This window comes from Panthera pardus, unplaced genomic scaffold (assembly GCF_024362965.1).
Source record: "Panthera pardus isolate Hobbes unplaced genomic scaffold, ASM2436296v1 HiC_scaffold_22, whole genome shotgun sequence".
NCBI classification, from domain to species: Eukaryota; Metazoa; Chordata; class Mammalia; order Carnivora; family Felidae; genus Panthera; species Panthera pardus.
Window position 1 is genome coordinate 68,659,230 of NW_026526788.1, and position 11,686 is coordinate 68,670,915.

Here is an 11,686-nt window from a genome sequence, read left to right on the forward strand (position 1 = left end):
CTTTCCTGTGGCCAGCAATGTTTCATCCAAACCCTAAGGTCACTTGATAAACAATACAAACAGATGTTCTGGATGGAATGATGTGGGGAAACATGAGCCAGGAATAGCAAGTGTGCTGATAGGGCTACAGAGCCCACCCAGCTTCTTATCACCTGTCTAGCCCCAGCCAAAGAGCACAGACCTGGCAAGCACCACCTACGGGGGATCCTCCCAGAAGCAGGAGGGCAAAGCTCCCCATGGGGAGAGAGGAGGCAAAGCCGGTGATGGGCATGGCCATAGCTCACCTCTGACGTAGAGATTCCAATGCAAAGTGTTCAACCTGAGAGTTGGGATCATGGGATGAACAGAAGGGGTGTGAAAGGACAGGAAGTATGGAACCAGCCAGGAACCTCATGGCTTCTAGATCTTGACCCATTGCAGCAAGATGGTGCCAACTGCACTTGGTTTCCTTGGGCCCATTACTTGCGGACTGCAGTACAACACCAGGAAAACTGCCAGAAAGAGCCAGTTAGAGAACTCTCCAAGATATCAAGCGGTGCCAAGCCAGTTCCAGGCCCCTCAAATCTCTGAGCTATCTACAGGACCCACTCATGGAAGATGAAAGGGTATCTTTAGATCTGCTCCCACTTCAGGGGGAGAACCAGAGAATACTGGGCATCAGGAAAAACAAGGCAAGCACCTATCAGTAGGTTCAACTTGCTGAAAAGAAACAATATCTGTTGTCACCTACCATGAGCCAGGTCCTGGAAAACCGTATAGGGTAAGAATATGTACACCCATCTCAGAGAATGAAATAGTAGAGCTCAGAGAGGTTAACTAAGTTGAAGTCATGCACTTAATAAGTGGTGCAGTAGGGACTTAAGCCTAAGGCCATCTGACTCCAAAAACCCATGATCTTTCTGGGAGTTCACGTTAGCACTCATAAGAGAGTTCTTTTTAATTTTAAGGTAATCTTATTTATTTGAGAGAGAGAGAGAGAGAAAGCACAAGTTGGGGAAGAGGGGCAGAGGGAGGAAGAGGGAGAGAATCTCAAGCAGGCTCCATGCTTAGTAGCATGGAGCAAGACATAGGTCTTGATCCCACAACCCAGGATCATGACCTGAGCCAAAACCAAAAGTCAGACACTCAGCCGACTGAGCCATGCAGGCACCCTAAGAGAGTTCTTAGATTCATTGCCTTTTTGTCTCTCACAAGCTGCCACTTATTCCCATTCTCCCTCAGTGATTTTTCCAGCATTCCCAAAATCATATGTGTGTGTTGCATATAACATGTGCATCTAGATCTATATTCATACATATCTGGGAGAATACAGATCTATGCACATATTCATGCATGTGTTTCCTTGCTTTTAGCTACATGTGTTCTGTTGCCTTGAGAGAAGGGCACAAGTAAATTTAGTTTTAATTTCCTCAAGGCTATGTAAAAGTCTGTCCTTACATAGGTGGTTGATGGCTGTCTTCCTATTTATGTCGGCCCTTGAGTAGAGAAACTGGCTCCTGTGACCAGGAAGCTTTTCCTACTTCAGGCATCTTCTGAGTACCTAGTTCCGGGATGGGTGTTTCATCTCTGAGAAGATCTGTACAAACTTCCATTAATAAGCTACCCATTGATGCCTACCATTGATGTCTGTGTCGTAGCCAAACAAAAACCCTGTTTGATTCGGGCTTGATCTAGCTGCACCGCACAAGGGCAGAGCACACACACACACACACACACACACACACACTTGCCAATGGAGTTGGGGAGACTGTCCAGTATATATCACAAAAGCGTCTTAGCACCAGGCAGGTAACGTAAACAAGAAGAAATAGGTTAGCTGTAATTAATAGGGAGTAGTGGGGGCTGAGGTCAAATGCAGGGTACACACCCCATCTAAGGACATCTACCACCTTCAGCCAAATATTACATGGGGAAATGTAGGCCATGCTGTCAGATTTCTTTATTTTCAAGGGAGGCTGGAAATAGAGATTTTAATGTGGAATCTCCAAAATTTAAAAAAATTCGGCAACTGTTCAGGCCAAAAAATCCCCACAGATCTTCAAGATAAAGTCAGTCTATGCACGGGTAGTTTTTTGCTCCATAATATAGACAAAATACCCATTCACATACATGTACGTACCAACTCTCTTTCACAGTGGCCAAAGCTTCTAAATAGACTGTAAGAGCTGATCCTCCAAGGGGCTTGTGGGTTTCTCTCTCTTGCTTCTCTACTCAAGAGTCAAGAGTCAGTAATGTGTGGTCACAGAGGACCCCTTTATCAGAAGGCTCCAGGTACTTAAGAAGCATACAGATCTCTAGGCACCACCCAGGAAACCTGAGGGACGGAAACCAAGAAGCACCCATCGTTTGCGTCTTGCTGTGACCAACAGCAGGTTTCTAGTCATTAGGAGTCCCACACAAACCCACACGCCTTTCTGTAGATTTGTTTTTGTTTTTTTTAATGACTCATCGGTGTACAAGGCCCCTCAATATCAAAAGCTGGTTTATGGCCAGGGACCCACATAATCACAGTGCCTGGCACAGAGCCTAGTCCTTGCTCGGTACTCAATGAATGCTGAATGGGTGGAGGCAACACGTGGGTGTGGGCAAGGCTGTGTTGACACAGAATGCCCAGCATACACGCCTATCCTAATGCCTAATGAGAATATCCCAAGCTTCCCCCCCAAGGATGCCTCTTTGAACCACCACTACACTTGGTTCCTCACGATCTCAGACTGCTCCGTCACTCTCCTTTCACTACCGGCTTCGTCGTTATTTAATGCACGTTCCCTGTCCGGGTGTGCGGATTGGTCTTCCCGGCTAGATCCTGAGGTCCCTGGTGATGGCAAAGATATTCCTCAGATTCCTGTAGCTTCCAGGCCTGCCATAGAACCTGGCAAGGGTGTGCAGGCAAACAATGCATGCTGTGGCACTGTAGAGGTGTACTGAGCAGCTTCCCCTCCTGGAGAACCTACTGCAGGAGCCTACTTGATGAACATCCTCCAGATACTGCCTCTTTGCATCCATGACATATTTCAGCCAAGACCGCATTTCCCCAGACTGCTGCTGGTCAATGGCTGGGCGCGATAGAGGGCCAGAGCCAATCCTTTTCTGCCCATGCAACATCACTCCATCAGCCCAGCAGTGACGTTTTCAGAGCTGCACCGCTGTCCTCTGTGGCTCCTCCTTCCTTCTTTCTCTCCCTTCCCAGCTCAGACCTGCATCACGGTCCAAGGCCCACCTACTTCTGCTTCCTCCCTCTCCATCCTCCGAAAGCATTTCCCCCAATAAAGCTCTTGCACACCTACTCATTTCGGCACCTGCTTCTTGGAGAACCCAAACTGTTGAACAATCAAAGTGCCTAAACCCTGCCCATAGCCATGTCCCTTTCTTGCACATGAAAAAATAATAATCCATTGACCTCATTTGAACACATGGTGTGAAATTCTTACCTTAGAACCAACTGAATAAATTCTGCTCTGAACTACGATGTTCTCTTCTATGCAGAAGCCATGAGTTGCAGTGGAATGAATCAGGGCCCCTGGAGATCTATATAACTGTAGATGGCTTTGTGACCTTAAGCACGGGCCTTTCTTTTGGGGTGCCTCATTTGCTTAAGAAGGCTAATAAGATCTTCCTTAAGTTGAAGTACATTTCTAGGCCCCAGATGGAGATGTTCCTGCCCAGACGCCACATCAACATGTCAAATCTTTGATAACTTTCATCTCCCTGTAATTGCTCTGCTCCGCCGAAAACACAGTATATCCGATCGGCTAATCCTCAGGTGTAAAGTTAACTCTGGGCTCTACACTTCCTTTCTCTTTCCTTCTTCATTTTATATTTGTCTCTTCCCTATACCTTATTCTTTACCATAGAAAAGCTTCCTGACTTCCATCCACTGTGCAGTTCTCTGGACCCTTGGTCCAGAGACTGCCTGCTTCATGAGGTATTAAATAAATTTCGCCTGTAATCAACTCAATTGTCTCTCTCAGTCATTGCTAACTCTTACCTTCCAGGATGTATATATTTGAAAAACATGTCTTAAGTGCCGTAAAACAAAATTAGCAAACTTGTTCTGTAAAGAACTAAATAGTAAATATTTAGGCTTTGTGGGTCTTACGATGCCTGTCACAGCTACTCAACTGCCATGTCGACAAAAGCTGCCACAGAGAATATGTAAAAGCAGTGTGACTGTGTTTCAACAAAACTTTATTTTTTTAATGGTTTTATTTATTTTTGTGAGAGAGAGAGACAGACCGTGAGCCAGAGAGACGCAGAGAGAGAGGGAGTCACAGAATCTAAAGCAGGCTCTGGACTCCGCTGAGCAGTCAGCACAGAGCCTGTCGTGGGGCTTGAACCCACAAACCACAGGATCATGACCTGAGCCAAAGTCAGACGGCCCAACTGACTGAGCCACCCAGGTGCCCCTCAACAAAACTTTATTTAAATAAAAACGTGTAGTAGACTGCAGTGGGTCCAAGGGCTGTAACCTTGCCGACCCTTGCCCTCATCACAGAATCTTATGGCTGGAAAAGGCAATAAACATTGTGAGGTTCAGGGCACCAACAACCTTCCTCCTACATTCATAGCAGAGCTGACCAATCAGGGAGCATCTTCTTGCAAAGCTTGCAAGTGACCTCAGAACCCTTAACACAGGGCTGTAGATGAACCTCAATTGGCAGGTACAGTGATGTCCTTCATTTTCCCCTGATCTTGTTTAGTCCCCACAAGTCCTAAATGAGAAAACTGAGGCCAGTGATTCAAAAACAATAAACATAAAAGTATTTTAGGGACACCTGGGTGGCTCAGCTAGTTAAGCATCTGACTCTTGATTTCGGCTCAGGTCATGATCTAATGGTTTGTGAGCTGGAGCTTTGTGTCAGGCTCTGGGCTGACAGTGCAGAGCATGCTTGGGATCCTCTCTCCCTCTGCCTCTCTCTCTCTCTCAAATAAATAGATTTATAAAAAAGTATTTTAAAATGTGTGACGCACTTCTTCAACGCAAAATGCACTGATATGGGGCTAAAAATTAGCCATTTAAAACAAAGTGCAAATAATAATAAATTAAATCATTGCATACAAAATGATCATGATCTTCTGCAGCAGGAACAATTGGGTTGGAAATTTCTATTGCCCAATTCCTACCTCATGGAAAGTAGGGATTCACCATTTTAGTTTGTACAGATAAATGTTTGCTGTTTTCTCCCACTGGCAGAAAACGTGCTGGGCTCCCCGGCCCTGGGCTGCAGCCAGGAGACAGGTCTGCGTCTTGCCCCGGCAACACCACACAGGTGCTGGAACACAGTTGCAAGCTGTCTTAGATTCCCTCCAAGCAAGTGTCTGTTCAAAGCAGCGTCCACATGGGCACCTCCAGGTGCTCCTCTGGCTGGTGTCTCCTTGAAGCGGTTTTGTCATGGTGTTCTAGGAGGGCAACCTTGACATTTCTTCTCTCTGCTCGACTCGTTGATCAGAAAGATCAAAGCCTTTCGTAAAATACGCAACTGTTCAGGATTCGTGATATTGTGAGTTTCTTTTTAATAAGAAATGTATGTTTTGGTCTTCGTTCCCATTCCTGGCACAGAGTTCCTAAAACCCTTGAAATTTCTGAAGGGGAAAGGCGGTGAAGGATAAAGATGACTTTTAGTTTTCCTAGCAAGCCCCTTTCAACCACACTGCAGTTCATGTTAAAATGAGGTGGTTTTTGGAAAGTCCCCAAGGATGGGGGGCTGGTGGCCAAGGGGAACCTCCATTAGTTGGTTGGAACTTTAGCTCCACCTCCCGACCTCACAGGGAGAGAGGAAGGGCTGGAGATTTGAGTTCAATCACCAATGGCCCACTGGCCATTAATCACTCACGCTTATGCAATGAAGCTTGCATGGAAACCCAGAAGGACTGGGTCGGGAGTGCTTCCAGACTGGTGAGCTCACCGAGGGTTCTGGTACAGTGGTACACTCAGAGAGGGCGTGGAAGCTCCTTGCCCGTTCCCACACACCTTGCCCTCCCCACCTCTTCCACCTGGCTGTTCTCGAGTTGTATCTTTTATAACAAGTCAATAAGTAGACTGTTTTCCTGAGTTCTGTGAGCCACCCTAGAAAACTAGTTGAACCAGAGGAGTGGGTGGTGAGAACCTCTCATTTATAGAAATACAGGTGTAACTTGGATTTAAGATTGGCATCTCAAGTAGAAGGAAGGTAGTCTTGTGGGACAGAGCCCATAAACTACAGGATCTGACACCAATTCCAGATAATGTCAGAATCGAGTTTAACTGTAGGACACCAGGCTGGTATCACTGAATTTCTTACTGTGTGGGACACCCACACGTCTGGTGTTGTAGTGAGTGCTGAGAGTAGAGACACACAGGAGAGTGACTTTGCCTTTACAGGACTGACAGTTTACCTCCCCACGCCTAAGAAGCCAAGTTCCCTCATACACATTACATAGGTGAACTCCACCATTGAGAGCAACTGCCCTTTGAGAGTCCGATGGTAGACCCGGACCTTCTCCACAGGAAAGGCACATGCCCCATGGTCACCCCAAGTTTCCCAGTCTTCAGGATCACCTCCTTATTTATATCCAAACGATAGTCCCAGACTATCGATAGCATAATCATTGCACAGAATACAAATGGTCCTCTGTATCATTAAGCAGAACGGGTAACATCTCAGTTTGCAGCACAGTCCTTAGGACGACTTTGCCTGATTAGGGCCTCTCTGGGGATCCCGTGTGGATGCCAACCTCACAGCTGCCGGACAGAGAAGTGCCCCAGGGATCCCTCCCAGAACAGGTGGATCTGTTCCCTCCTTGAACAGATCTCAGCTTCCAATCTAGAACACAGAATGCTCTACAATCTCCACAGGGCAGCACTTTCCAGGTTCCTGATACGCACAGGCACAAATCTGTCTACAACTTTATAATCTCAGAGGAGAGCCCAGCGTTGGATAAGCTATAGTAACCCACCTGGGGGACACTGGCTTCTGGAGGGCAAGTCGGGGCCTGAGGTTCAAAGCTTCAGGACACTCAGCCACCTGGCCCAGGTGTCACTGCCATACCTTTCCACACCATAATTTCACCCTCCCAGCTCTGCCACCAGCCAGCCTCATTTCACTACCAGGACGTCTATGTGGGGAAGTGAAGGAAAAAGAATGTTCTAGGGAGCAATGGCTTGAGGGTGGGAGGATTCTGGGTAGGATGCCCGGGCACTGTGATCTCTCATAGAACAGGACACGCTTCTCTTTTCCTAAATGAAGCCTTCTCTGACCTCTACGTAAATAATGGCCACTCCCTCCCCACCGAGAAGAATGTCTGGCCCAAGGAATACTCTGCTCAATACGTTTAATATATAATGAAAGAAATCACAAGTGGTCATGTTTTTGGAGGCCGGCTGAGGCTCCACCCCTCCTGGAAACCTCCGCTGAGCACTCTGAGGATCGCACCATTTTTCATGTGGACACTCGTTCATTTGTTTTCAACAGATTCGTATTGAGCACCTACAATGTACCAGATCATATAGCAGGCCCTGGATTTGCAGGAGAGACTAAGGAAAGCCCCTGCCTTCAAACAGGTCACAATATAGTTTAGTACATACAAAGCATCCAGTTTGGGTTTCCAGTTGCTTCTGATAGCTTTTTCTCCCCAAAGAGCAAGAGGATGCTGGAGAAGGGGGAGGGCTGACACTGCCTGAGCACTGGCACATTCCCAGTCTTGTGATATGTGCTTTTCTGCAACCAGGTGGTCTGACCCTGGAAGAGGGACCTCAATAAGGAGATGATGGGAGAGGAACAGAGAAGAGACGTGCAGAGCACAGGAGTCAGAGTCCAGAGGTTGAAGGGCTGTGGACAGATGTTCCCCATTGGAAATATAAAAGGAGGCTCAGAAAAGATGGAGGGAAAGATCACCAGGCCTGGTGAAAAGAAGCCAGGTTGCATCCGGAACCCATGTGACCTTGGGCACACCACCTTCTTGTCTTGGCATTTCCACATCAGTAAAGGCAAATGGTGGCCCAAACAACCTCCAAATCTCTTTATGTGCAAACATCTATGATCCTTGCTAACCTACACGTTTTCCTCCTTTACTTCCTGTGGACCTTCTTCTAATACCTCCTTATAAGAAATGACTTAGGGGCGCCTGGGTGGCTCAGTCCGTTGAGCATCCGACTTTGGCTCAGGTCATGATCTCATGGTTTGTGAGTTCGAGCCCCACGTCGGGCTCTGTGCTGACAGCTCAGAGCCTGGAGCCTGCTTTGGATTCTGTGTCTCCCTCTCTCTCTGCTCCTCCCCCACTCATGTTCTCTCTCTCTCTCTCTCTCTCTCAAAAAAATAAATAAAAACATTAATTAAAAAAAATGAAAAAAAAAAGAAATGACTTAATGGTGCTTCCATAAATGTGATCTTTGTATAAGGGAGGGCCCATTAAACCTGAACTTTTAATTCTTTTTTTTTAAGTTTATTATTTACTTAGAGAGAGAGCGAAAGTTCATGCACACAAGTCGGGGAGGGGTGGAGAGAGAGGGAGAGAATCCCAAGTAGGCTCCACACGGTCAGCACAGAGCCCCATGAGGGGCTCGAACTCGTAAATCATGAGATCATAACCTGAGCTGAAGTCGGACGCTTAACCAACTGAGCCACCCAAGTGCCCCAGAACTTTTAATTCTTGAGGAAAATTAGTTTGGGGAATGAAGGAGAACAAAAGAGCTCAGTGGTTTCTCCATTCTCCTCTTTCCAAGCGCTCTCCTTCATGTTTCACCTCCTCCTCTGGCACCACTCAATCCTGGAGCTCAGCCACTGGCTGTGCGGGTTCTTCTCTTGCGCAGGTGACTCACCTGACTGGCTGTGCGGCCAGAGCCCAATGGGCTCCTGCAGTCACCAAGAGGCCTTGGCCTCTGGCCCTCCGGCCTCCCACGGGGAAGAGACCAACAAGACTGTCCTCCCAAGTGACATTTTCCTCATTGTGCTGGCCCCCCGGGCTCAAGAAGATGGGTTGAGACAGGTAAATGAAGGTAAAGGAAGATGCGAGCCGAAGACCCTCATTAAGGTTCTCATCCTGCTGTTGCGAATGCAGAAGCAGAGATCAAGGTTCCTGCCCCCACCCTAGCCACTGACCAATCACATACTGAGAACTGCATGATGAGTACCTGGTGCCTTTTGGAACCACAAACAGTCTGGGTCAATTTGTTTCAAAAGCTCATTTGGCAACCATACTGCTCTCTTCTGTCTGCCTGGTCATGAGGCTCCTGCTGACCCACCACCTGTTGAGACAGGCAAGAAAACCTGCCCCTCAATTACAAGGGTCTGGGTACACTGAGCATAGTTCAACTAATTAACCACATTCCGTTTGCAATCATGAGATGATATGAGCAGAACCATAGCCTCCTCACTAATCATTTTCAGGTCTTTTGAAATACAACCTCTTTTTCAAAAGGATAATCTTATCACTGGGCTAAGTTGCTGATAATAATAATTATTAAATGATGGAAGATGGGCAGCTGAAAATATTCCATAAACAATAGTATGACAGTATCATCTTGATTATTCTGCTTAAAGTCTTAAAAAACAAACATCATTTTGTGTTTCTGGGTCCCGTAAAGATGTCTAAATCAATAGTCTCAGAAATCCTTACATATTCTGTAATCAAGAAACCAGAGAGTTAAAATCGGACAATCAAACCACTAATATTTGTTGAGTATCTACCACTCACAAAACACTGTGACACACAGAAACATAAAGCTCAGCCTTTGACTTGGGGATGCAAGGCGGTCACTGAAGAGGGTTTAGGAATGGAAAAATTAGAAAGCTACATAAAAATAATTGAGTAGCCAGGCATTAGGAACTCACACTGAAACGACCATCTGAAATAAGTACTTGGCTGGATTATTATCAATACGGCCTGACCAAGTTCTGATGTGAGAGTTGGTAATTTTACATGGAGCATAAAAAGATAAACGACAGACAGGAATAATGCTGGGTTTTATATGCGTCTCCAATCAGTTGGAAGGGCATTCAGCTGCAAGTGACGGGAAACTCACAAATGGTGATTTAAACCAGCCTGGGGCATGTTTTTCCTCAATAACAATTCCAAAGGTAGACAGCTCAGAGCTGGAGAAGTTGTCATGAAAATCATCAATAGCTTCTACTATTTCCTGCCATACTGTCTTTTGTGGACTGTGCCCTCATGTACTCAAAATGGCTGCTGCACCCCAGGTATCATATTCACATTCCATGAAGAAAAAAAGAGGGAAATATAAATGGCAAAAGTCTTCTCTTTTTAAATTTATTTGGGAAGAGAAGCCTTCCTCAGGTATCTTCCTTCATCTCATTGACCAGAACAAATCATAGGGCCATCCCTAGCTGCAAGGGAACCCGGGCATTTTTTACTTTCCAGGCTCTACAGTAGAGAAAGGCAAGGGAGAAGGCGATTTAAATAGATTTCATTGAGCCTACAGTATGAACTGTACTTGATTAAAAATTTTTTTTAATGTTTATTTATTTTTGAGACAGAGACAGAGACAGAATGCAAGCAGGGGAGGAGCAGAGAGAGGGAGACCCAGAATCCGAAGCAGTCTCAAGGCTCTGAGCTGTCAGCACGGAGCCCGATGCGGGGCTCAAACTCATAAAGGAACCGTGAGATCATGACCTGAGCTGAAGCCGGATGCTTAACCAACTGAACCACCCAGGCAGTCCTGTACTTGATTTTAAATAGCCATATTATAAGAGACTATTTTCCTGGACTCACTGACTATACAACATGCCCTATTTTTACCTTTTTAAGAATAGGTTTTTAAATTTAATTGTGTTTTTAAGAATAAGTTTTCAAAGAATAATTAGATACATATTTTATAGTGATTACCTCTGAGAATGATGAAATTCAATTTTTTAACAATTTATTTCCTGTGCTATTTTTTAAATTTAATTTTATTTGTTAGTTTTCTCTAACAAAAGCATATTATCTTGTAATCAAGAAATTTTTTTTTCTTAAAGAACATTCATGATTGCTTATGATATATTGTCAAGTGAAAAAGCAGTGTATGACATGTTCCCGCTTTTCATAAATACATACAAGAGAAACCAATATATATGAGAGAAACAAACAGCTGGAGAGTTGCCTCTGAGTGCTGGAACTATAGATTGTTTTCATTTTTTTCCTTTTTCCTTTTGGTATTTTCTGAATGGGTCCCAGTAAGGAATATTCAGAAAACACAGCAACACTCCAGTCTTGAGTGTACCCTGAACAATAGGCTTTGAGGATGAAAATTTGAGCAAAAAAAAAAAAAAAAAAAAAAAAAAAGAAAGAAAAAGAGAGAGACAGAGACAGAGAGAACAAAACATTCTCCTGAGGAACAGGCCTTATTTGTTAAGACCAAAAAGGATACAGGAAAATGCCTCCCTGGGTCCCTATTTCCTTTCTCCTAAAGCACTTTCTGCTAAGAAACATTAAACCCCCTTAACATTCTTCAGGGGATTCTCAAGTCCAAGGCTCAGAGACCCACAGAGGGCTATTTGTTCCTTCCTGGTGAGTCAGCTGGGAAATGTGGCTCATTGTTTTCTAGCCAATATGGCCACGGGAAGGGCCCTTTCATGGCCTCTTTTCTTCCCAGGAGGCTGGAAAAGCTGAGGAGCAGAAAGATGGCTGATGGGTCCTTTGACTCTCAGGTGGCCCAGTCTCTGTACAACCCAGTAGCCATTTTCTTTCCCTCGTGTTTTTTTTTTTCTTT